The following is a 27590-nucleotide window of genomic DNA, read 5'->3' as shown; positions in this document are numbered from 1 at the left end:
TTGAGAAATCATTTGATAATCTAATCATAAAGATCCCTTGTATGTAACTTTCTGTCTCTCTCTTGCAGACATTAACATTCTCTTTGTTCTGAACATTTGGAATGGTAATTATTATGTGTCTTGGTGTGGGTCTTTTCTGGTTCATCTTGTTTGGGACTCTCTGTGCCTTTGTGACTTTTTTCTTCCCCACCTCAGGGAAGTTTTCTGACATTATTTCTTCACATAGGTTATCTAATCCTTGTTCCTCTTCCTGTTGTTCTGGAACCCCTATTATTCGGATATTGCTTCGTTTCATGTCCCCTAGCTCCCTTAGGCTTCCTCCTGTCTTTTTTTTTTTCTCCAATTGCAGTTCAGTTTGGGTGTGTTTTGCTTCCCTGTCTTCTAATTCGCTAATTCAGCCCTCTGCTTCTCCTAGTCTACTGTTGAAACTTTCCATGATGTTTTTTATTGTAGCTATATCACTCTTCATTTCTTCTTGATTCTTTTATTCATTTATTTATTTATTTATTTTTATTGCTTAAAGTATTACAAAGAGTATTACATATGTCTCCTTTCTTTCCCCCCGCCCTTGACAATCCCCTGGCCTCCCCTACCCCCCAGTGTCTTATGTCCATTGGTTATGCTTATATGCATGCATACAAGTCCTTTGGTTGATCTCTTACCCACCCCCCTCCTGAACTCCCACCCTCCCCTGCCTTCCTGCTGTACTTTGACAGTCTGTTCGAGGCAGCTCTGCCTCTGTATCTATTTTAGTTCATAAGTTTATAATGGTCTTTATTATCCAGAAATGAGTGAGATCATGTGGTATTTTTCCTTCATTGACTGGCTTATTTCACTTAGCATAATGCTCTCCAGTTCCATCCATGCTGTTGCAAATGGTAAGAGTTCCTTCTTTTTTACAGCACCATAGTATTCCATCGTGTAGATGTACCACAGTTTTCTAATCCATTCATCTACTGATGGGCACTTAGGCTGTTTCCAGATCTTAGCTATGGTGAATTGTGCTTCTATGAACATGGGGGTGCATATATCCTTTCTGTTTGGTGTTTCTGGTTTCTTGGGATATATTCCTAGAAGTGGGAACACAGGGTCAAATTGGAGTTCTATTGGTAGTTTTTTGAGAAAACTCCATACTGTCTTCCATAGTGGCTGCACCAGTCTGCATTCCCACCAGCAGTGCACAAGTGTTCCTTTTTCTCCACATCCTCTCCAGCACTTGTCATTTGTTGATTTGTTGATGATAGCCATTCTGACAGGTGTGAGATGGTACCTCATTGTTGTTTTGATTTGCATCTCTCGGATGATTAGTGACTTTGAGCATGTTTTCATATGTCTCTTGGCTTTCTGAATGTCCTCTTTTGAAAGGTGTCTATTTAGATCCTTTGCCCATTTTTTGATTGGATTGTTTATCTTCCTTTTGTTAAGTTGTATGAGTTTCCTATAAATTTTGGAGATTAGGCCCTTATCAGATATGACATTGGCAAATATGTTTTCCCACGCAGTGGGTTTTCTTGTTGTTTTGTTGATGGTTTCTTTTGTTGTACAGATGCTTTTTATTTTGATGTAGTCCCATTTGTTCATTTTCTCTTTAGTTTCAAGTGCCCTAGGAGCTGTATTGGTGAAGAAATTGCTTCGGCATATGTCTGAGATTTTGTTGCCTTTGGATTCTTCTAGTATTTGTATGATTTCCTGTTGTACATTTAAGTCCTTTATCCATTTTGATTTTACTTTTGTGTATGGTGTAATTTGGTGGCCTAGTTTCATTTTCTTGCATGTATCTGTCCAATTTTCCCACCACCATTTATTGAAGAGACTATCTTGACCCCATTGTATGTTCTTTCCTCCTTTGTCAAATATTAATTGAGCGTATGGGTTGGGGCTGATTTCTGGGCTCTCTATTCTATTCCATTGATCTATATGTCTGTTCTTGTGCCAGTACCAGGCTGTTTTGAGAATAGTGGCTTTGTAATACAGCTTGATATCTGGTATTGAGATCCCACCTACTTTGTTCTTTCTCAGGATCGCTGCAGCTATTTGGGGTCCTTTTTTATTCGAGATGAATTTTTGTAGAGTACGTTCTAGGTCTGTGAAATATGCCATTGGTATTTTAATGGGAAGTGCGTTGAATTTATAGCTGGCTTTTCTCAGTATGGACATTTTAATGATGTTGATTCTACCAATCCAAGAACATGGTATGTTCTTCCATCTCTTTATGTCTTCCTCTATCTCTTTTTTCAGTTTTCTGTAGTTTTCTGAGTAGAGGTCTTTTACCTCTTTAGTTAAGATTATTCCTAGGTAGCTTAATTTTTATGGTGCGATGGTAAATGGGATTGCTTTTTTAGTCTCTCTTTCTGCACATTCACTATTGGTGTATAGAAATGCCATAGATTTCTTGGCATTAAGTTTGTATTCTACTACATTGCCGAATTCATGTATTAAGTCTAGTAGCTTTTTGATGGAGTCTCTAGGGTTTTGTATGTATAATATCATGTCTTCTGAAAATAAGGACAGTTTTACTTCTTCTTTTCCAATTTGGATGCCTTTTATTTCTTCTTCTTGTCTAATTGCAATGGCTATTACTTCCAGTACTATGTCGAACAGGAGTGTTGAGAGTGTGCATCCCTGTCTTGTTCCTGTTCTTAGGGCAAATGTTGTTAGTTTTTGTCCATTGAGTATTATGTTGGCTGTGGGTTTGTCATATATGGCTTTTATTATGTTGAGGTATGATCCTTCAATTCCCACCTTGCTGAGAGTTTTTATCAGAAATGGGTGTTGAATTTTGTCAAACGCTTTTTCTGCAACAATTGATATGACTATGTGGTTTTTTTTTCTTTCAATTTGTTTATGTGATGTATCACGTTTATTGATTTGCAGATGTTGTACCATCCTTGCATCCCTGGGATAAATCCTACTTGGTCGTGGTGTATGAACTTTCTGATGTACTGCTGGATCCGATTTGCTAAGATTTTGTTGAGGATTTTGGCATCTATGTTCATGAGGGATATAGGCCTGTAATTCTCTTTCATTTTGTTGTCTTTACCTGGTTTTGGTAGTAGGGTGATGATGGATTCATAGAATGAGCTTGGAAGTGTTCCTTCCTCTTGGATTTTCTGTAGTAGTCTGAGGTGGATAGGTTTTAGTTCTTCCTTGAAAGTTTGGTAAAACTCCCCCGTGAAGTCGTCTGGGCCTGGGTTTTTGTTTGCTGGAAGCTTTTTGATGACTGCTTCAATTTCTTCCATAGTTATTGGCCTATTGAGATTTTTAGATTCTTCCTGATTAAGTTTTGGAATGTTGTATTTTTCTAGGACTATATCCATTTCCTCCAGGTTGTCTAGTTTGTTGGAGTAGAGTTGTCCATTGTATTTTTTAGCAATCATTTTTATTTCTGTGGGATCTGTTGTTATTTCGCCTCTATCATTTCTGATTTTGTTGATTTGGGTCCTTTCTCTTTGCTTCTTGGTGAGCTTGGCTAGAGGTTTGTCAATCTTGTTTATCCTTTCAAAGAACCAGCTCTTTGTTTCATTGATTTTCTGTATTTTTTTTTTTTTGGTCTCTATGTCATTTATTTCTGCTCTAATCTTTATTATCTCCTTCCTTCTGCTCACTCTGGGGTTTTCTTGTTGCTCTCTTTCTAATTCTTTGAGCTGTAGATTTAGATGATTTACTACCATTTTTTCTTGTTTGTTGAGATAGGCCTGAAGAGCTATAAACTTCCCTCTCAGGACTGCTTTCATTGTGTCCCATAGGTTTTGGATTGTTGTGTTTTCATTATCATTAGTTTCCAGGATGTTTTTAATTTCTTCTTTGATCTCATTGGTATCCCAATCATTATTTAATAACATGCTATTCAGCTTCCAAGTCTTTGAGTATTTTGAGTTGTTTTTATTGTAGTTTATTTCTTTTTTATCTTTTTTTAATTAAATATTTATTGTTCAGATTATTACACTTGTTCCTCTTTTTTCCCCCTATAACTCCCCTCCTCCCAGTTCCCGCCCCACCCTCTGCCCTCACTCCCCACCCACTGTCCTCATCCATAGGTGCACGATATTTGTCCAGTCCCTTCCCGCATCTCCCACACCCCTTTCCCCCCAAGAATAATCAGTCCATTCCCTTTCTATGTCCCTGATTCTATTATGATCACCAGATTATTTATTCACTTGATTCTTAGATTCACTTGTTGATAGATGCATGTTTGTTGTTCATAATTTGTATCTTTACCTACTTCTTCTTCTTCCTCTTCTTAAAGGATACCTTTCAGCATTTCATATAATACTGGTTTGGTGGTGATGAACTCCTTTAGCTTTTCCTTATCAGTGAAGCTCTTTATCTGACCTTCAGTTCTGAATGATAGCTTTTCTGGATAAAGTAATCTTGGTTGTAGGCTCTTGGTATTCATCACTTTGAATATTTCTTGCCATTCCCTTCTGGCCTGCAAAGTTTCTGTTGAGAAATCAGCTGACAGTCGTAAGGGTATTCCCTTGTAGGTAACTGAGTTTCTTTCTCTTGCTGCTTTTAAGATTCTCTCGGGAGAAACTAAGATGGCGGCATAGATAAACACCGGGAAATTGTCGCCTCACACAACAATTCAAAAATACCGCGAAGGTCAGAGCAAACATCATCCAGAACAACCAGAAGGCTGGCTGAGTGTAATTTCTACAACTAGAAGAAAAGAAAAGCACGCTGAGAGCCAGAGGAGCTGCGGAGGTGAAGTGCAGAGGTACGGCGGCGTCTTGCGCGCGCGGAAAGGGGGCGGCATCTGAGGACGCGGCAGTCTTTTTGAATCACAAGCTCCCGACTGCTCTGAACTCCGGTTCCAGCAAGTCTCTGGGGACCCAGGACTCATACGGAAAGAAGCTAGTCTGTCAGGCGGCAGCGGGCGAACTTGAGCGCGGCTTTCCCTCAGAGGTGCTTGCAGCCGTTACCGGGACACTGAGACGCGCGACTCCAGGCGCGGAGAATCACCATAGCTGCTTTCTCCGCCCTATGACTCCATGAGACCCCGCCCCACCCAGGCTGCGGCAGAGGCTTTTGCATGTGAATGTACCTAACTACAGCCCAGCCAGGCAGACCAGGAGCTTCCAAGGGAAGGCCCAGGGCCCCGCAGCGGCTTGCATTGCTTCACAGCTGAGCCTCTTCGTGGCTCCGGCTGTGTGGCCTCAGGCAGGGGCTGAATTAGCACCTCCTTAGATCCAGGAGCCACTGTACCCAGTGGTCAGAGGGGGACCATTCTCCCACTTCAGACACAGCTGCTTCCCACAGCCAATTGGCCTGGAGGTCAATTCCTCCCAGTGATCCTACAACAACCAAGGCACCAAGAGTGCACCAAGAGTGTCCACCCCAGGTAACTGGGGAGGCTGAGCCACTGGGCCCTACAGGACACCTGGCGCGCAGGGCCACTCTATCAACACAGGGAAGCAGCCAAAATGCGGAGACAAAGAAACAGGTCACAATTGGCAGAAACGGAGGAGGACAGACGACTGGATATAGAGTTCAAGGCCACGTTTATACGGTTTGTCAAGATTTTATGGAAACCGCCGATAAATTTAATGAATCCCTCAAGGGGTATAGTGAGACCATGGGGGACATGAAAAAGGACCAACTAGAAATTAAGCATACACTGACTGAAATAAAGAATAATTTACAGAGATCCAACAGCAGACAAGAGGATCCCAAGAATCAAGTCAAAGATTTGAAATACAAAGAAACAAAAAATACCCAACCAAAAAAGAAAAAAGAAAAGAGATTCAAAAAATATGAAGATAGTGTAAGGAACCTCTGGGACAACTTCAAGCGTACCAACATCAGAATTATAGGGGTACCAGAAGGAGAGAGAGGGCAAGATATTGAAAACCTTTTTGAAGAAATAATGACAGAAAACTTCCCCCACCTGGTGAAAGAAATGGACTTACAAGTCCAGGAAGCGCAGAGAACGCCAAACAAAAGGAACCCAAAGAGGACCACACCAAGACACATCATAATTAAAATTCCAAGAGCAAAAGATAAAGAGAGAATCTTAAAAGCAGCAAGAGAAAGACAGTCAGTTACCTACAAGGGAATACCCATCCGACTGTCAGCTGATTTCTCAACAGAAACCACGCAGGCCAGAAGAGAGTGGCAAGAAATATTCAAAGAGATGAATAGCAAGAACCTGCACCCAAGATTACTTTATCCAGCAAAGCTATCATTCAGAATGGAAGGTCAGATAAAGAGCTTCACGGATAAGAAAAAGCTAAAGGAGTTCATCACCACCAAACCAGCATTATATGAAATGCTGAAAGGTATTCTTTAAGAAGAGGAAGAAGAAAAAGGAACTCTTACCATTTGCCACAGCATTGATGGAACTGGAGAGCGGATAAATACCACAAGATCTCACTTATTTGTGGAATATAATGAACAACATAAACTGATGAACAAGGACTGATCCAGAGACGGAGAGGCTTTGATTGGACTGTTGGGCCTTGGAGGGAAGGTAGGGGAGGGTGGGGGCAATGGGGAAAGATCAACCAAAGGACTTATATGCAAGCATATAGGCCTAACCAATGGACACGGACAACGGGGGGTGGGGGTGAGGGGATGAGCGGGGGGGGGGGGTAGAGGGTACACATATGTAATATCTTAATCAATAAAATATATTAAAAAAAAGATTCTCTCTTTGTCTTTTGCTCTTGGCATTTTAATTATGATGTGTCTTGGTGTGGTCCTCTTTGGGTTCCTTTGGTTTGGGGTTCTCTGCGCTTCCTGGACCTGTAAGTCTATTTCTTTTACCAGGTGGGGGAAGTTTTCTGTCATTATTTCTTCAAATAGGTTTTCAATATCTTGCTCTCTCTCATCTTCTGGCACCCCTATAATTCTGATGTTGGTAGGCTTGAAGTTGTCTCAGAGGCTTCTTACACTATCTTCGTATTTTCGGATTCTTTTTTTAATTTGCTTTTCTGGTTTGGTGTTTTTTGCTTCTTCGCATTTCAAGTCTTTGCCTTGATTCTTGCGCTCCTCTGGTCTGCTTTTGGGAGTCTGTATAGTATTCATTATTTCAGTCCGTGTATGCTTAATTTCTAGTTGGTTCTTTATCATAACACTGAGGGTCTCATTAGATTTCTTGAGGATCTCACTACATTTATCGACGGCTTCTAGGCAGTTCTTAAGAGACCTTAAAAGTGTGATTCTGAACTCAATATCCTCCATTGACAGTTTTGTCCTGTTTCTTTGTCTCCGCATTTTTTATGCTTTCTTGGTGCACCCACTAGCGGTCTTTGTGCGCAGTCTTGTTGTAGTTAAGCCTTGATTGTTGTCGGCAGTACCGGGGGTGATTTGACCTCCAGGCTAACTGGCTATGAGAGTCCGCTGTGTCTGCAGTGGGAGAGCTTCTGGGCTGGATCTCTAGGGCGGTGCTAATCTAGCCTTTGCCTGAGGCTATCCAGCAAATGGCTCTGCGCAGGGCTTGGGCAGGGCAGGTCCCGGAGGATCTACAGGGCAGGCCAGAGCGAGCAGTTATGGCTGCTCTCAGTTCTGTCACTAGGGGCTCTGCCTCACAGAGTCCCAGCAACCGCTGCAAACCTCGAAGAGAAGGCTGCCTTCAAGTTCCGACTGAAGCCAGACAGTCTCGCTTCTCCCGTTTGAGTCTGGGTCCCTCGAGACTCGCCTGGATCTGGAGCTCAGAGTCTGAAACTCCCTCCCGATTGAAAACAACAACCGCGCCCTCCGCCTCTAGCCAGCTCCACATGCACTCTGCACCTTAGTATTTCACTTCAGCACTGTGCCTCCTCTGAGTCTGGGTATGATATTCTCTTTCCTCCTAGTTATAGAATTTCCACTCAGCTAGCCTTCCTGTGGTTCTGGATGATGTCCATTCCGTCTTTTAGTTGTTTTTTGAAGTGGTTGTTCGAGGCAGCAATCTCTGGCATTAACCTATGCCGCCATCTTGGTTTCTCCTGTAGTTTATTTCTAATATTATGGCCTTGTGGTCTTGTTGGAGTAGAGTTCTCCATAGTATTTTTTAACAATCATTTGTATTTCTGTGGGAGCTGTTGTTATTTCGCCTCTATCATTTCTGATTTTGTTTATTTGGGTCCTTTCTCTTTGCTTCTTGGTGAGCCTGGCTAGAGGTCTGTCAATCTTTTTTATCCTTTCAAAGAACCAGCTCTTTGTTTCATTGATTTTCTGTATTGTTTTTTTGGTCTCTATGTCATTTATTTCTGCTCTAATCTTTATTATCTCCTTCCTTCTGCTCACTCTGGAGTTTTCTTGTTGCTCTCTTTCTAATTCTTTGAGCTGTAGATTTAGATGATTTACTACCATTTTTTCTTGTTTGTTGAGATAGGCCTGTAGAGCTATAAACTTCCCTCTCAGGACTGCTTTCATTGCGTCCCAAAGGTTTTGGATTGTTGTGTTTTCATTATCATTAGTTTCCAGGATGTTTTTAATTTCTTCTTTGATCTCATTGGTAACCCAATCAATATTTAATAATGTGCTATTCAGCTTCCAAGTGTTTGAGTATTTTGAGTTGTTTTTATTGTAGTTTATTTCTAATATTATGGCCTTGTGGTCTGAGAAGATGCTTGGTATGATTTCAATCTTCTTGAATTTGGGGAGACTTTGTTTGTGACCCAATATGTGGTCTATTTTTGAAGATGTCCCATGAGCACTTGAGAAGAACGTATATTTTGTGGCTTTGAGGTGAAGTGTTCTGAAGATGTCAATTAAGTCCATCTGATCTAGTGAGTCATTTAGGATTGCTGTTTCTTTGCTGAGTTTTTGTCTAGCGGATTTATCCAGTGATGTCAGTGGTGTATTAAAGTCCCCTACTATGATTGTATTGTTGTCGATCTCTCCCCTGATATCTTCCAGGAGTTTTCTTATGTATGTGTGTGCTCCTGCATTGGGTGTATATATGTTTATCAGGGTTATATCCTCTTGTTGTATTGATCCCTTTAGTATTATGAAGTGGCCTTTCTTATCTCTTGTTATGGCCTTCACTTTGAGGTCTATTTTGTCTGATATAAGTATTGCTACCCAGACTTTTTTTTCATTTCCATTTGCCTGTAATATATTTTTCCATCCCGTCACTTTCAGTCTATGTGAGGCCCTTCTAATGAGGTGGGTCTCTTGTAGACAGCAAATATATGGGTCATGTTTTTTTATCCATTCAGCCACTCGATGTCTTTTGATTGGACCATTTAGTCCATTTACGTTTAAAGTTATTATTGAAAGGTACTTGTTTGTAGGCATTTCTATTTTTTTTTGTGTGTGTGTCTGTTTTCTTTCTGGGCTTTTTAGTTCTTCTTTTTACACCAGTCCCTTTAGCATTTCTTGCATTGCTGGCTTGGTGGTGATAAACTCCCTTAGCCTTTTTTTTGTCTGTGAAGCTTCTTATTTCCCCTTCAATTTTGAATGATAGCCTTGCTGGATAGAGTATTCTTGGATTCAGTCCTTTGCTTTGCATCACTTTATAAATTTCTGTCCATTCTTTTCTGGCCTGATGTGTTTCTGTTTAGAAATCATTTGATAATCTGATGGGGGATCCTTTGTAGGTAACTCTCTGTTTCTCTCTTGCAGCCTTTAAGATTCTCTCTTTGTCTTGTACATTTGCCATCGTTATTATGACGTATCTTGGTGTGGGTCTTTTGGGGTTCATCTTCCCTGGGACTCTATGTACTTGTGTAACTTTTTTCTTCCCCATATCTGGGAAGTTTTCTGACATTATTTCTTCAAATAGATTTTCTAATCCTTGCTGCTCTTCTTGTCCTTCTTGCAGCCTTATTATGCGTATGTTACTTCGTTTCATGTTGTCCCGAAGCTCCCTTAGGCTCTCCTCCTGCTTTTTATTTTTTTTCTCCAGTTGTAGTTCAGATTGAGCTGGTTTCTCTGCCTTATCTTCTAATTCACTAATTCGGTCCTCTGCTTCTAGTCTACTGTTGAAACTTTCCATGGTGTTTTTGATTGTAGCTATATCATTTTTCATTTCTTCCTGATTCTTGCATAGGTTGTTGTTTTTCTCATTCATCCGGAGAATGAATTGTAAAACCATTATTCTGAATTCTTTTTCTGTCATGTTGCATGCTTCAACTTCATTAATGTCCTTTCTTGGTGACTCCTCATTGTCTTTCCTCTGGGTGTTGTTTCATCTCTTCATTCTGATTATCTCCCGATGGTTCAAACGTCGAGTTGCGTGGGCCTGGGCCATGTGCAGTGGGAGCCTCCCGCCACCCTAGTGTCACTGAAGAGCTCTGACACTAAGATGTGTGGTTGTGGTGGGTTGGTGGGAACCAGGCTTGCTCAGAATCAGTGTTGTCAGCGCTCAATTTCGCCTCGTAAGTGCCCTTAGAATCAGGGACCCTGCCTGCACCATGCTGAAACAGAGATCCCCCTGAAGCGTGTTGAAAACCAGAGCCCCCTAGCGTGCGCCAGGAGTCAGAGTTCCCCAGAATCCAGTATCAGAGTCTCTGTTGCTTCGCGCGACCTTGCCTTGAGAATCATGGTTCCTGTGTGCCCTTGCACCAGGAATTGGAGACACTGGCTCTTAGTATGAATGCACAGGGAATCAGGATCTCAGGCGCAGGCGATAAGAAACACAGTCAAGTCACTGGTGCTTGGTGCTGCCTCCTGCCCAGAGAATCGGGGTCCCTGGGCCTGTGAATCATGGGAGAAATTCCTGGTGTTCGCGTGATTGCTCCCTCCCCTGGGCTCCGAAGCCAGCAGTGCACGTAGGCTCAGTTCCTTGGGTTCGTGCTTTTGCTCCCAGTCCAGGGCTCAGAAGCCGGCAGTGCGTGTAGGATCAGTTCCTGGGGTTCTGCGATTGCTCCCAACCCAGGGCTCCTGAACCAGGCCCTATGTGGGATCAGTTCCAAGGTGCTCACACACTTGCAGGCTAAAGTTCCTGGAGCACTGAGGCCCTGGCAAGGGATGGGTCTATCAGTTAGTTACTCTGGCGCTGCCCACAAGCCTGTGGGCAGGGGGGATGGGCTCTGTTACTCACAGATCTGCTGCGGGGATTTCTGAACTTTTGGTGTCTGCAGGTCTGTAGCTGTGATCACAGGTCTCTGTCCCCAGTGGCTGCAGGGTCCTGGTAGGCGTCTAAGATCAGACTGGGTGGTGGTGCTGAGGCCAGGATCCTAGTCTCAAGCAGCTTTGTTTCCTAAGATGGCGTGGTCACCGTGCCTGTGCTGGCCGCCCAGGAGTGTCCGCGCAGGGAGCAGGACTCTGCTGCCTAAGAATGCCCGGTTTAGCAACCCCTTAGAAGACCTGCAGAATCTAACTGTCCCTAGCTCATACACACACACCACACACGTCCACACACTCCTCTATCACTTCCTTGCGCTCTCACACTCTCTCCCTCCCTACCTTCCTGCTGGTCGCCATTTTTCCTGGTCTCTTCTTGATTCTTAAATAAATTATTGATTTTTTTCTTCCATTTCTTCTTGATTCTTATATCAGTTTTTGATTTTTTCCTCCATCAGGCTTATGAACTGTATTACCCTTATTCTGAATTCTTTTTCTGACATATTGCATGCCTTTGCTTCACTTAGCTGCTTTTCTGGTGATTTCTCATTTTCTTTCCTTTGGGGGTGTCTTTGTCTACCCATTTTTTGTCTCACCGAATGATCTAGATGTTGAGTCATGCACGGTCTGCTCCTTGGGTGGCAGTGGCTCCTTGGGCTGCGGTTGCTCCTCAGGGGGTCACAGAAGTGGCTGCTCCTCAGTTGGCAGTGGCTCCTCTGGTGGGTGCTGTTCGTAGCAGTGGTGTCACCTTTGGCTGTTGGGGTAGGCTGCTCACTCAGCTGCTGTTCCTTGGACAGTGGTTGGCTGTTCATGTGGCATCTGTTCCTCAGACAGGGGTGGACTGCTCACGTGGCTGCTATTCCTTGGATTGGGGCTGGCTAACACTGCTGCTGTTCCTCAGATGGGGAGGGCTGCTCATGAGGCTGCCACTTCTTGGACAGGGGCAGATTGCTTATAGGGCTACTGCTCCTCATATGGTTGCGGGTTGCTCACGCAGCTGCTGTTCCTCGGATGGGGGATGGGCTGCTTGCGTGGCTGCTGCTTCTTGTGTGGGAGTGAGCTGCACATGCAGCTGCTGCTCCTTGGCCGGGGGCAGGCCACTCACCCAGCTGCTGCTCCTCAGACAGGTGCAGGCTGCGTGTGCCTGCTGCTCCTCAGACCAGTGTGGACTGCGCAGGGCTGCCGCTCCTCTGATGTGGGCTGTCTGCTCGTGTGGCTGCTGCTCCTCAAACTGGGGGGGCTGCTCAGGTGGCTACTGCTCCTCGAATGGGGGCAGGCTGCTCATGGCACTGCTGTTCCTCATACGGTTGTGGGCTGCTCACACAGCTGCTGCTCCTCGGATGGGGTCAGGTTGCTCACACAAGTGCTGCTCCTCAGAAAGGTGCAGGGTGTGGGCTGCGCAGCTGCTGCTCCTTGGACGTGGGCGATCTTCTCATGTGGCTGCAGCTCCTTGGACTGAGGCAGGCTGATCAGGTGGCTACTGCTCCTCAAATGGGGGTGGGCTGCTCACAGCGCTGCTGTTCCTCATATGGCTGTGGGCTGCTCACACAGCTGCTGCTCCTCAGACAGGTGCAGGGTTCAGGCTGCGCAGCTGCTGTTCCTAGAGGAAATATTTTAATAGTGCTATTTGCCCTTTTTCTATAATAGAAGTTTCAGAGATGAACGAAAATTAGTAAAATGTATATGAAAATCTCTCTCTTGTCAGAGCCTGGGGCATGCTGTAGGACCCAGATTCAAGTCCCCGCCCACCCACGTGCGCCTCGAAATGGTAGGAGACCCAGACCCTACCATCCCCACCCCCATCAAGCCCCAAGGGTGGGGGCACAGCCTCAGGTCCCCCAGCCCAGTCCTGGGCAGGGGGCACAGTCTCAGTTCTCACATCAAGCCCTGCCAGGTGGGGGCTGCATCCTCAGTTCCCCTGGCCCTGGCACTGGGGCAGGGGGATGCAGCCTATAGTCCCCCAGCCTGTCCTCAGGTCCCCTGGCCCGAACGCTGGGGTGGGGGGCATGGCCTCATGTCCGCCGCTCAGCCACAAGTCCCCTGGCACGGCCCCAGATCCCTCAGCCTTAGTGCAAGGGCGCGAGGGCACAACGGCGTGTTGACCATAAATATTAGCTCTTTATTATATAGGATTTTTAGTTTGTATGTCATTTATTTCCACTCTAATCTTTATTATTTCCTTCATTCTACTCACTTTGGGCTATGTTTGCTGTTTCTTCTCTAGTTCCTTTAGGTGTAAAGTTAGATTATTTACTTGAGATTTTTCTTTCTTATTGAGATATGCCTGTATTGATGTGAATTTCCCTTTTAGGACAGCTTTCACTGTGTCCCATAAGTTTTGGGTTGTGTATTCATTTTCATTTGTCTCAAGGTATCCTTTGATTTCTCCCTTTATCTCATTATTGACCAATTCATTTTTAAATAACATGTTATTTAACCTCCATGTGTTTGTGTGTTGTTCATTTTTTTTTCTTGTATTTGATTTCTAGTTCCATGCCATTATGGTCAGAGAAGATGCTTAATAAGATTTTGATCTTCAGAAATTTATTGAGACTTGTTGTATGTTCTAATATGTGGTCTATTCTAGAAAATGTCCCATGTTCACTTGAAAATAACGTATATTCTGCTGCCTTGGGTTGAAAAATTATGAAGAAATTAATTTAAGTTCTGATCTAATATGTCATTTAAGGCTACTGTTTCATTATTTATTTTCTGTATGAAAGATCTATCTAGTAATGTCAATGGTGTGTTAAAATCTTCTAGTGTGACTGCATTAATGTCTATCTTTCCCTTTATGTCCAACAACATTTGGTTTATATATTTAGGTGCTTCTTTGTTCGGTGCATAAATGTTTATGAGGATTATGCCCTCTTGTTGGATTTCTCCCTTTATCTTTATGTAGTGTCCTTCTTTGTCTCTTATTATAGCCTTTGTTTTGAAGTCTATTTTGTCTGATATAATTATTCCAACCTGATCCTTTTTTAAAATTTCCATTTGCATGAAATATTTTTTTTTTCATTCCTTTACTTGCAGTCTGTATCTTTTGCTCTGAGGTGGGTCCCTTGTAGATGGCTTATATATGGGTCTTGTTTTCTTATAAATCAGCTACCCTATGTCTATTTATTGGAGAAGTTAAGCCATTTATATTTAGAGTGATGTTTTTATAGTTTAATGTATTTTAATAGCAAACTTACAGGAACAGCACAGAAGACAGACAACATTAAAAATATGTACTTGCATGTAGGACAACTAAGTTAGAAAAGTATAGCGAATGGATGGAATCAACTGTATGATAAAAATGTTACAAACAGCATTTAGTTGCCATCAATAAGAAATTTACTTGTTTTAAAAAAAATCCAAATGCTGGCATTGTCCAGAAAAATTTAACAGGTTTATTTATATTTTTACTAGTGGCCCGGTGCACTAAATTCATGCACAGGGGAGGGTGTGTTCCTCAGCCTGGCCTGCACCGTCTCCAATTTGGGACCCCTCAAAAAATGTCCTGCCAGTTTACAGGGATCAGGCCTAAACCAGCAGTTGGACATCCCTCTCGCAATCTGGGACTGCTGGCTCCTAACCGTTCACCTGCCTGCCTGCCTGCCTGATTGCCTCTAACCACTCTGCCTGCCGGCCTGCTTGCCCCCAACTGCCCCCCCCCCCCCGCTGCCAGATTGCTTGCCCCCAAATGCCCCCCCCACAAGCCTGATCACCCTAAACTTCCCCACCTGCTGGCCTGCTCGCCCCTACCTTCCCTCCCCCCTGGCCTGCTCACTCCAAAATGCCCCCCCCCGCTGTCCTGATCACCTCCAACTGACCCCCACTGATGGCCTGCTTGCCCCCAACTGGCCCCCCTGCTGGTCTGCTTACCCCCAACGGCCCCACCCCCCCACCAGCTTGATCACCCACAACTGCCCTCCCCTCTTGGCCTCTAGCCGTCTCTACCTCGGCCCCACCACCATGGCTTTGTCCATAAGAACATCTGGAAGGTCTCCTGGAAGGTCTCCCAGTCTAATTAGCATATTACTCTTTTATTAGTATAGATATATTTGTTTGTAAATATGGTTACGATTGCAGATATGAGTAGGACCAGGTAAAATTTTATAGAATGGGCCTTTTATTACAGATGGTTTGCCATGTATGCATTTTTTCTAAAGAAGTAAAAATTACTTTAAAAATGTTTCAGGAAGACTTTGAGAAATTTACAATATCTGCTTTTCTTCCAAGAAAGTTGTTACTTTTATGCCAGAGTGAGAATTATTTGTATGCTTTGTATGTCAGCATTGGGCCACTGTGACTGGGGGGCACTTAGCATGACTTGAGAGTAATTATCTTGCTCACTGGCTGGGAGGGAGGGTGTGTGTCAGAGGAGATTAATACTCAGTTCTGGATTATTCATAGATTGCTGACTTTCTGGATTGATTGTGCAAGCCCCTCCTTTTATTGATGTCCACCTTCTGTTGACAGACATCTACCCTGGGCGAGAAATGAGATGAAACTCTCTTTCTTGTCATTGTAAAAAGCATTGGAATTCCTAAGGTGTGATAAGGCCACCCAGCCATCCACCGTCAAGGTACACATTTTCATGGAGGATGTTCCCACTTTTGAATAAATTAAAACAATTTTTTCTTTTAATTTAAACTTTCTTCTATAACTGTTTTCTTGTTACTTAAAAACTAGTTTTTTTTGAAACTGCTTCCAAAGCTTTTCAAGCTGTATATGTCCTTGGAATGAATTTATAAATAAGAATTGAGCCCGGCTGGTGTGACTCAGTGGTTTAGCATCGACCTATGAACCAGGAAGTCACAGTTTGATTCCAGGTCAGGTCACATGCCCAGGTTGTGGGCTTGATCCCCAGTACGGGCCATGTAGGAGGCAGCCGATCAATGATTCTCTCTCACCATTGATGTTTCTATCTCTCTCCCTCTCCCTTCCTCTCTGAATCAGTAGGAATATATTTTAAAGGGAGAAAGAGAGAGAAGAGTATATATGTTTGTAAATAAGAAAACATGTATTTGATGCTCTTAGAAAGTCTTATTTTCTTTCATTAAAACTTGTGCAGTATAGGAAACTCCATAGATTCTCTTAATTTGAAGAAAGTTAGAGGGAAAGGTACTAATTCAGAGTTCCTTGGGAAAATGTGTCACATATATTTTTTATGTTTATTTTTTTTAAATCAAAAACTGAAATATTTTCTATTCAGAAAATATATTTGGATCTAAAAATCTTCTATAATTTTAACTCTAAAATATCAATTTAAATATTTTTAAAATGGTTTGGATGTTTGTTTTTTAAATAAGCTAGGTTACTGGAGTTCTACATGTTACTGGATCACCTGGGGTAATTTTCTGATTGGAAAATTAAGAATTATAGTCAGAAGGAGGGACATGAGAATTTTTAAAGAATTTATTCAATTTACTTTAGAAGCCGAACCTCTCTTATCATGTGACTTGTTTTGTATGTTTGTGAAACTATATTATCACATAAGCATTGCTGCTATTGGGACAAACAGTGACAGTTGATTCGGGTCATTTGAATGCCCACTGTCTGTTTTAATTCGTATGTTTGTTTTCACTCTGTCATATGCTCAATCTTCAGTGGAAGTCATGAGAACCTATTATTTTTGCCTGCTCCCTACTTTACGTTGGAAATATTCTTTTTTACCCAGAGGGACCTTAACTTTGATGTAAGGGATTGTTTTCATTGCCAACTTTTTTGTTCCTTGCCAAGTAAGAGAGTTGTGAACTCTTCAGTGATGCCTTTCCCAGGATATTTGCAGATGTGGTTGGGAAAAGTCATTTCATCCCCGATCTTTGCATGTCAGGTGCTGGGGTGCCTGGGTGCTGCCTGGCCTGTGCCCCAGCTCTTTCTCCCTCCGATCGCCATGGGGATCATGGGGCCGCAGGCCAGTTGGCACCCCTGGCCAGGGGTTGTCGCCTTGCCTGCTGCCCAGCTTTCCGATGGCAATCACCTTTGCCCGCCCCCCAGCTCTTGCTTGCTGCCTGGGTTTCCGATCACCATTCTTCAGTCCTTCCTCTTTCGCCTCCCATCATTGCACATATGCAAATTAACCACCATCTTTGTTGGCGGTTAATTTGCATATCACCCTGATTAGCCCATGGGAAGCACAGTGAAGGTACGGTTAATTACCCTTTTTGTCTTTTATTAGATAGGATAAAGTTTAACTGCTGAAACTTGTTCACTGAAACATTTGACTTGCATTAATGCTTTATGTCCCAGCATTTATATTAAAAAAAATCACACACAAGTGAAAATGGAAAACCTGCCAAATACCTGATTTCTGTCCCCTATTTTCAACTTGTAATCATATACTTAGGTACCTTTTGACCCCATGGGAAAAAAACAACAAACCTAACATTCAGAACTACCAATAACAGGAAGAAGAGAAAATTTTTTAAAAGAATGAAATGTTTTCCATCACAGTGGATTCTTAAGCACGTTCTCCACAGATGCAGCATGCTAGCTGGATGTCTTTTGGCATAATTGTTACACGTTTGGCATGGATAGCACACAGGTTGGTGTCTTCAAACAGGCCAACCAGATAGGCCTCACCTGCCTCCTGCAAAGCACCAATGGCTGCGCTCTGGAAGCACAGGTCTGTTTTGAAGTCCTGAGCAATTTCTCGCACCAGATGCTGGAAGGGAAGCATGCCAAATGAGCAGCTCAGTGGACTTCTGATAACGTCTAATTTCAGGAAGTGCCAGGGTACCAGGCCTGTAGCTATGTGGCTTCTTCACCCCTCCAGTGGAGGGCACACTCTTCCGAGTGGCTTTGGTCGCCAGCTGCTTCAGCAGCGCTTTGCCCTGGTCAACTTGCGGGTGGTCTGTGCCATGGTGCAGGGACCTCTTCACTTACCCCCCTTCTCCTTCTGCTGGAACTCAGCGAGCTGGAGGCGGCACAGGCATTGGAGAGCAATGGCGGCGGCGTCGGCGAACACATTTGAAAGATCTAGACTAGAGTGATTATTGATAGGTACGTAATTATTGCCATTTTATTCTTTTAACTCCTCTGTTTTCTTTTTACCCTTCTTTTCTCCCTCCTCCACTTCCTCCTCCTTTTTAAAAAACATATTTTTATTGATTTTACAGAGGAAAGGAGAGGAAGAGAGAGATAGAAACATCAATGATGAGAGAGAATCATTGACCAGCTGCCTCCTGCACACCTTGTACTGGGAACTGAGTCTGCAACCCAGGCATGTGCTCTGTCTGGGAATGGAACTATGACCTCCTGGCTCATAGGTTGTTACTCAACCACCGAGACACACCAGCTGGGCTATGTGTCCTTTTTCATGCTTTGAAGCTCTCACTAAGTTTCATGAAGGGTTCACTAAGTTCCTTGAGCATCCATGTAATCACTTTTTTGAACTCTATATCTGGTAAATTGCTTGCCTCCATTTCAATTAGCTCTTTTTTCTGGCTATTTCTTCTGTTCTTTCATTTGTGGCATGTTCTTTGTCTCCCCATTTTGGATTCCTCTTTGTGTTTGTTTCTATGTATTAGGTGCATCTGCTGTTCTCTCATTCTTGGTAGGTTGGCCTTATGTAGTAGGTGTCCTGAGGGACCCAGTGGCACACTCTCCTTGATCACCTGAGCTGGTTGCTCTAGTAATGTCCCTTGCATGGATTATGTGAGCTCTCATTATGTAATTGAATCTTTTAAATATTTTATTTTATTTTTTCCATCACCATTTATCCCCTTATGCCTCCACCTATCTCCCTTCACCCTCACAATCACCACACTGTTGTCCATGTCCATGAGTTCTGTCTCTTTGTAATTGAATCTTGATTGCTATTGGCCCATTCATGCGTGGGATTGACCTTAAGGCTGGCTGACTGTGAAAACTGAACCTAACGACAGTGTACGAACTTTTGTGCAGGTGCTAGACACCCAAAGCCCAAGTCACCTCAGCGGAGTCTGGTGCATCCCAAGATCTCCCTTAGATATGCCACTTGTGAAACTAATTGGACCCTGCTCTGATGTTATCTGAAGCTGGCCACTTAATATTTCTGTCCTGGGACTTTTTGGGAAGGACTCTGGTGGAGGTCAGTGTCAGACAGCACTGCCTGTGACTTGTCCTGGGAAAACTGTGTGGAGTTACAAAGAAATCCACAGTTTGTGTTTGCCTCTGTTGGGCCTTGGTGTGTGTGGGAAGGATCCAGCTGTGTGCCAAAGCTGGCTTCCACCAGCACCGAGCTCAGAGGCAGATCAGCAAAAGGACCAAGACACCCCAAGGTCTACCTCCACCTGCCTTCCCCTGTTGGCTGACTATTAGGCTGTCACTGAAAGAGCCTCTGGAGGACTCGAATTGCATGAGGTAGGTTCTCAGTGAGTCACCAGGTAACTGTGAGTGGTGTTCAAAAGAGTGGAACAGGTTCAAACTTGGTGCCAGTGCTGGGTCTGGGACAATTCAGCAAAAGTCCCAGTGTATAACAAGTCTAGCTGTGCCCTCCTGGGTGATCTCAGACTTTTATAGTAGGGGCAGGATCCTGGTAATCAGGGTGAGACCAGCAGAGTTTATTAGGCAAAAACAGACCAAGATTTGGTTGTATGAAGGGAAGGTTCTTCACTGGTTGGGCATGTGAGAGAAAAATGGCCCTTGTCCTGGAGCTACACAACTCAGTCCATCCCAGATTCTGACAGGAGCCCAATCTCAGCAGGGTGGTGCTGCCAGGAGCCTGGAAGGTGAGGTTAGTTGATCTCCTGTGAGTGGAAGGCACCAGTCAGGTTCATGGAAAAGTGGGGGAAATGGCCTCCATCCCAAAGCCATACAAGTTGGTCACTGACACCCCCTGAGTTTGCTTAGACGTCTACACCCTGGCCCAGGCAGCTGACTCCTCAGTAGGGCATGAGCTCTGCAGGGTTTGGCAACAGGTACTGTAGAGGGTGGAGCTATTGAATTTCCCTAGGCTGATGCCATAAGGGAGGGGGAGTGCTACAACCAAGAAAGATGGTGTCCGTGGTGTGGGAGAGGGATTCAGCACAGGGATTCTGGCAGTTTTCCCTTCAGCTCTCTCTCCAGAGCCAAAACCCCAGTCTCTCCTCACACAACTCTAGTTTGGTCCACTCTCCCTCTGCTGGAGCCCAGGGTAAGTGGCTGTGAACTAGATTTCTCACATTGTCCCTTTAAGAGGGTGCCTTTTTCTCTAGCAGACTACTGTCTCTCTCTGGCTAACTGAATTTCTGCTAATTTTCATAGCCAGATGTTAAGTGAGCACCTCTTCCTGGGTCTCGTGTTCTGGGCTGAGGAGCCTTGCATGGGATTGAGCCCCCCACATACCTCTAGGGGAATGTTTGCAGCTGAGATATTCCTCTGGAATTTATGCCTCTACCCTTGGGAGCAGAGCCAGTCTTTTTTTAGTTTCTGCCCTTTCCATCAGTCTCTGTGTAGCTCTTTCTGTAAATCCTTGATTATAAGACATATTCAGCTAGTCTTAAATTGGTTATTCAGGTTGATTGTTCTATAATTTAGTTTTAATTCCAGTTTGGTCCTGGGAGTAGGTGAGTGGACCTTGCTCCTACTCTGCTTCCATCTTGGATCTCTGGTTTGCATTTTTTAGTAATAAATATTTTTTTAAATTAAGGCATGTCCATTTTTAGACATAATGCTATTGTACACTTAATAGACTACAGTATATTGTACACACAAGTTTTACATGCACTGGGAAACCAAAAATTTCATGTGACTCGCTTTATTGCAATATTTGCTATTGTGGAGGTCTGGAATCTAACTTACAATATATCCAAGGTATGACTGTATATGCAATAGCACCAAAAAGAAATGGTAGCATATCCAGTGGCAGAGGGGGTCAGCAATGTGTTACTGCAAAGGAATAGTCTCAGTGAAAACTTTCCAAAAGGTCTTGTATTGATTCATTCAGTGGTTGATTTGTAACTTCATTCATTTATCCTTCTACCTTTCAAAAAATTATTGGGCCCTCACCAGCAGATATGTGGATTAAAAACTATGGTACATCTACACAGTGAAATACTATGCAGTGTAAAAAAGAAAGAATTCTTACCATTTGCAACAACATGGATGTACCTGGAAAGCATTATGCTAAGTGAAATAAGCCAGTTAGAGAAAGATAAGTATCATATGATCTCACTCATTTGTGGAATATAATGAACAACATAAACTGATGAATAAAAATGAATCCAGAGTAAGAAATTTCTTCACTGATACAGCTCCTAGGGCATTGGAAACTAAAGAGAAAATAAACAAATGGGACTATATCAAAATAAAAAGCTTCTGCACAGCAAAAGAAACCATCAACAAAACAAGAAAGTCCACTGCATGGGAGAACATATTTGCCAATGATATCAACAATAAGGGTTTAATCTCCAACATTTATAGGGAATTCATACAACTTAACAAAAGGAAGATAAACAATCCAATCAAAAAATGGGCAACAGACCTAAATAGACACTTTTCAAAAGAGGACATTAAGAAAGCCAAGAGACATATGAAAACATGCTCAAAGTCACTAGTCATCCTAGAGATGCAAATCAAAACAACAATGAGGTACCATCTCACACTTGTCAGAATGGCTATCATCAACAAATCAACAAACGACAAGTGCTGGAGAGGATGTGGAGAAAAAGGAACACTCATGCACTGTTGGTGGGAATGCAGACTGGTGCAGCCACTATGGAAGACAGTATGGAGTTTTCTCAAAAAACTAAAAATGGAACACCCATTTGACCCAGTGATCCCACTTGTAGGACAATATCCCAAGAAACCAGAAACACCAATCAGAAAGGATACATGCATCCCTATGTTCATAGCAGCACAATTTACCATAGCTAAGATTTGGAAACAGCCTAAGTGCCCATCAGCAGATGAATGGATTAGAAAACCATGTTACATCTACATGGTGGAATACTATGCTGCTGTAAAAAAGAAGAAATTCTTACCATTTGCAACAGCATGGATGGAACTGGAGAGCATTATGCTAAGTGAAATAAGCCAGTCAATGAAAGAAAAATAACACATGATCTCACTCCTTTATGGATAATAAACACCATTACAAACTGATGAACAAAAATAGATACAGGGGCAGAGCAGCATTGAACAGACTGTCAAACTACAGCAGGAAGGCCGGGGAGGGTGGGCGGTGGGCGGTAAGAGATCAACCAAAGGATTTGTGTGCATGCATATAAGCATAACCAATGGACACAAGACACTGGGGGGTAGGGGCGGCCAGGGGAAGGTCAAGGGGGAAAATAAAAGGAGACATATGTACTGCTCTTTGTAATATTTTAAGCAATAAAACAAAATTTTAAAAAATGAATCCAGAGACATAGAAACATTTAACAGACTGTCAAACCTCAGAGGGAAGGCAGGGAAGGTGGGCAAGGGGTAGAGATCAACCAAAGAACTTATATGCATATAAGCATAACCAGCAGACACATAGGGGGGTGAACGCCTGGGTGGGGGGCTGGGGCAGGCTGGGAGAGGTCAATGGGGGGAAGAGGGGACATATGTAATACTTTCAACAATAAAGAATTTAAAAAGTCATTGGGCACTGGCCTTAGGCCAGTGGTCGGCAAACTGTGGCTTGCGAGCCACATGCGGCTCTTTGGCCCCTTGAGTGTGGCTCTTCCACAAAATACCGACTTCTGCTCATGGGCCACGAAGTTTCAATCACACTGTACATGCGCGCCCAGACGTAGTGTTTTGTGGAAGAGCCACACTCAAAGGTCCAAAGAGCCACATGTGGCTCGCGAGCCACAGTTTGCCGACCACTGCCCTAGGCACTCACAGACCTTTCATGAACTCTGAACTAATGAATGAATACTTAGGAGTCCAAATCCAGTAGGCAGCCCTGACAAACATCTTAACCTTTTTTTTTCATATAGTTTGACTTTGTCAGTTTAGGAATTTTGTTTTTCCTCTGTGAACATATATCAAATTTACTCTAGGAATATAGGCTTGGCTTAACTTAAATATTCTTTATTGCAATGGCCACTGAAGAATAATCTTCCACAAATGGACTCCTTTGCAAATCTATAAAATTTATAGAAATAATAGTTGAGACATCAAGTCCATGCCTGAGCAAAATAAGCTGCTCTTAGCAATGTGACAAATTACTTTGAAAAGAAGACTGGCTACTAAGAGGAAAGAAACTGGTAGTCCAGAGGAGCTATATGACCTACGTGTCACTACTACCCACCAGAACTTGGGACCAAAGGCCTTAGCCCTGCAACACCTGGTGTGACACTCCCAGTTTAGCAGAGCTCCACTTGGTTTAACCCCAGTCTTCAGAAAGTTATGGCCATTATCTTTTCTCAGCTTCTACAGCTGACTCAAAAGGTCAGAACTAGAAGGCCTTTTTGAGAATACCTAGTTCAACCTATTCATTTTTCTGAAGACAAAACTAAAGTCCCGAAAGGCTAATTATCATGCCCATCAAGTTATGAATCAACTAGACTAGAACAAATTCCTCTTCCCTTCTTTCACCCCAAGCTACTAACTTATGTATCTGTACCTGACAATCACAAAGCATTTTCAAAACATATGAATTTATTTTCTTTTACTTCTGCTGAGCCAAAAGCATGAAACAGGAAATTAATTAGAAATCACTGACCTTGCATTTGACATCTAGTTCAATTTTAAACCAACCCCAATAATTTTCCTAGTTTGTACTCTGTCTTTAGGTAGTCCTCCATTTTTTCCTCAGTTTCACTCCTGTATTCAACCAGCTCATTACAAATCCTCACCTTACCTTGACTGTTTCAGAATCCCATCACCAAAAGGATTTGTATAACTGACCTTAATTCTTCAATTAGTAACATTTATTTCTAAAGAAGCATCTGCCAAGCTGTCCCTTAAATGCACTTTATACTTTTGAAATTTGGTGGAGAAATGAAAAGTTTCTAGTACAAATGGTTTCTACATAAAACTAGTGATTAAGGTCAAAACCCACTGGCAGAACTACCACTTGACTTATGAGGACCACACCAACCTCTGAAAAGATGATCAGTCCTATTTCTGGCCAAGTCAGGGCTTTCTTTCTGCAGATTCTAGTGGGGCCAAAAACTTGCTATCAAAGTAATTTGTTCTTCCAAAAATGTCTTTTGGGGAAGCTAGAGAACAGAATTTTGAGAAGAGCTTGCTAGAGGAATAATTGGTTTAAGTTATGGCTAATATAATTGCTGTTTTGAATTATTCTCCTTTAAAAAGTTAAATAAAATATCATGGTAGAGAGTTTAAAATCCTCAAGAAGAGTAGAAACCAAGACGATGGTGTAGGTAAATGCATGTATTCGCCTACAACTAGAGAAGTAAAGAAGAAAGTACATCACAACTGGTAGGAGGGGTAGAGGCATGGAACGGGCTGGTCTGACACCCAAGTGTGCCATTTTTTTTAATCATAAGGGGGACTCTGCTGAAGAGCCCCCCCAACTCCCCACAATGAGGCACAAGGGGTCCCAGCCCCACACAAACCCTCAGCTCAGTGTTACACAGCTGGGAAGAGAAGTCCACATAACTTTGGGCTGTAAAAAGCAGCAGGGATTGTGGCTGAGGGACACAGAGGCTGCTGGAGATGCAGGTGGTCCTCTTAAAAGGCCAGCAGACAAACTTACTTGGACTTGATTCCTCTGGGCTCCAGCCCTGAGGCAGCAGCTTAAAAGGAACCAGGGACATTTAGGCAGGAGCTGGACTTTCTGGCATTGGATCAAGAACTCAGGGACAGCTTTATCCCAGACAAGAGTGCTCACAGGGTTCATTGTTCCTCTGCTGAGACCTCCCCCTTTGCAGAGCTGACTGGCAGCCATCTCTGAGTCTCCATCAGCCTGCTCTAGTGATTCCCTGAGACCCCACCCTATCCAATTTTCTGACCCACCCTACCTGTGTGCAGCAGCTTTTCCATATTAATGGCCTGTCCAGGCTCAGGCTCCAGACTTTGCTAAAATCTCTCAAACAAGCTGCATATAGGTCAGAGGCCCTGAAACCTATCAGTAAAAGGCCCAAGACCAAGCACTAGCAAGGTCCTGCCTTGCTTCACAGCTGGGCTTCGCCTGAGCACTTCCAAACCCGATAAAAATAGGAGGAATCTGCAGATCTCTCTATAGCTCCTGCTGAGTGGCCCCAGGCAGTGGCTGAATATGCACCCCCCCCCCCCGGAGACCCAAGAGTCAGTGCAGCTGGTGGAAAGCTTCAGACCATACCAGATTACAACTCTACACATCCACAAGCGACACTCTCAAGGGACAGATTCAGTGAGGACCAAAGCCCCACTGAAACTAGTCCTGCTCCATAGGGATGTCCCCTGCACAGCTGCTCTTTCACTGTAGTCACAGCTTGTCCTAACAGCCAGTTGGTTTGGGGGTCAATTCCTCCCAGTGACACTGACAGCAATCAAGTCTCAACTACAAGAATGTGCACACAGCCTACACAGGGACACAACTAGAGAGCCCAGCTCAGGTGACTCGAGAGGCTGAGCCACGAGACCCTACAGGATGCCTACTACACAAAGTCACTCTACCAATTCCAGGAGACATAGCAGCTCTTCCTAATACATAGAAAAAACACAGGGAAACAGCCAAAGTGGGGAGACATAGAAACATGTCACAAATGAAAGAAATGGAAGCAGCAAACTACTGGATACAGAGTTCAAAACAATGGTTATAAAGTTACTCAAGAATCTTAATGAGAGCGTCAAGGGACTTAATCAGAGCTTCAAGGGACTTAGGGAGACTTTCAAGAAACTTAGCAAGGGAACCAAGATGGTGGCATAGGAAAACGCATGTACTCACCACCTCCCACAACCACATCAAAATTACAACTAAAATACAGACTAACCATCCTTCAGAACCGCCTGAAATCTGGCTGAATGGAAGTCATAAAACCAGAGAAGTAAAAAATAAAGCACATTGAGATTGGTAGGAGTGGCAGAAGCATGGAATGGGATGGAATGGCACCCACATGTGCCATCTCTTAATTGGGAAGAATAGCATATCTACAGAGGCCACTGGTGAGGAGCAAGGGGTCCCAGCCCACACCAAACCCCAAACCCAGGCTCCCAGAGCTAGGAAGAGAAGTCCCCATAAATACGTAACTATGGGCTGTAAAAACCAGCAGGGATTGGGGTCCAGTGACACAAAGGCTGCTGGAGATCCAGCTGTTCCTCTTAAAAGGCCAGCACATGAACTCAGCTTACAAGGTCCTGCTTCCTCTGAGCTCAAGAACCAGGGTGAGGCTCTGGGGGACCAAGACATATATGAGGAGGAACTGAATTGTCTGGCATCAGGGCAGGAACTTGGTGGTGACTTTTTCCCAGATGGAGGTGCTAGCAGAGGTCATTGTTCCTATGCCTCAGGACTTACTGGCAGCCATTTCTGTTTGCTCCACCCTTGTGATTCCCTGAGACCCCACCCAATCCAATTTGCAGACCCACCCAACCTGTGTGCAGCAGTTTTTGCATATGAATAGCGAGACCAGGCTCAGGCTTCAGACTTTGCTAAAATCTCTCAAACATACTGCACCTGGGTCAGGGAGCCCCAAACTTATCAATAAAAGGCCACTCTACTACACAAAGCCACTCTACCAACTCAAGGAAACAGCAGCTCTACCCAATACATAGAAACAAACAGATGGAAGCAGTTAAAATGCAGAGACAAAGAAACATGTCACAATTGAAATAAGTGGAAGAAAGAAAACTATTGGATATAGAGTTCAAAACCACTGTTATAAGGTTACTCAAGATCTTCATGAGACCTATAAGGGATTTAGTGAGACTTTCAAGGATCTTAGTGAGATGCCAAAGACCTGGAGAAGGACCCATCAGAAATTAAGCATATAGTGACTGAAGTAAAGAATGATTTACAAAGATCCAGCAGTAGAGGAGAGGATTTTGGGAATCAAATCAATGATTTGAAATATGAGGAAGCAAAAAACACCCAATCAGAAGAACAAAGAGAAAAAAGAATTTTAAAAAAATGAAGATAGTGTAAGGAGATTCTGAGACAACTTCAAGCATACCAACGTTTGCATTATAGGGGTGCCAGAAGGAGAAGAGAGAGAGCAACATATTGAAAACCTATCTGAATAAATAATGACATAATACTTCCCTTATCCAGTGAAAGAAATAGACTAATAAGTCCAGGAAGCACAGAGAGTCCCAAACAAGAGGAACCCAAAGAGAACCACACCAAGACACATCATAATGAAAATTCCAAGGACTAATGACAAAGAGAGAATCTTAAAAGCATCAAGAGAAAAGCAGTTAGTTACCTACAAGGGATTGCCCATAAGACTGTTAGCTGATTTCTCAACAGAAACTATGCAGGCCAGAAGGGAGTGACAAGAAATATTCAAAGTGATGAAAAGCAAGGACCTACAACCAAAATTACTCTACCCAGCAAAGCCATCATTTAAAATTGAAGGTCAGATAAAGAGCTTCACAGATGAGAAAAAGCTAAAGGAGTTCATCACCACCAAACCAATATTACATGAAATATTGAAAGGTATTCAAGAAGAAGAAGAAGAAGAAGAAGAAGAAGAAGAAGAAGAAGAAGAAGAAGAAGGAGAAAAGATAAAAAATGTGAACAATAAAAAGGCAATAAATACATATTT

At 43.2% G+C, this 27590-nt stretch overlaps 1 pseudogene across 1 annotated transcript in view; it reads right to left on the bottom strand.

Moving 5' to 3' along the window:
- LOC308511687 (dnaJ homolog subfamily C member 9-like) overlaps positions 1 to 17662 on the bottom strand; it is a 28570-nt pseudogene extending 10908 nt beyond the window's left edge. The window contains exon 1 of the transcript in view: positions 17566 to 17662. The product of the transcript in view is annotated as a dnaJ homolog subfamily C member 9-like (transcript). The remainder of the gene's footprint in view (positions 1 to 17565) is intronic.
- Between the last annotated feature and the right edge of the window lie 9928 nt (positions 17663 to 27590).

The sequence above is a fragment of the Myotis nattereri genome, assembly GCF_964212035.1.
Source record: "Myotis nattereri genome assembly, chromosome: X".
NCBI lineage: Eukaryota > Metazoa > Chordata > Mammalia > Chiroptera > Vespertilionidae > Myotis > Myotis nattereri.
The sequence above is the reverse complement of the archived record's forward strand: the minus strand, read 5'-3'. Positions and strand labels throughout refer to the sequence as shown.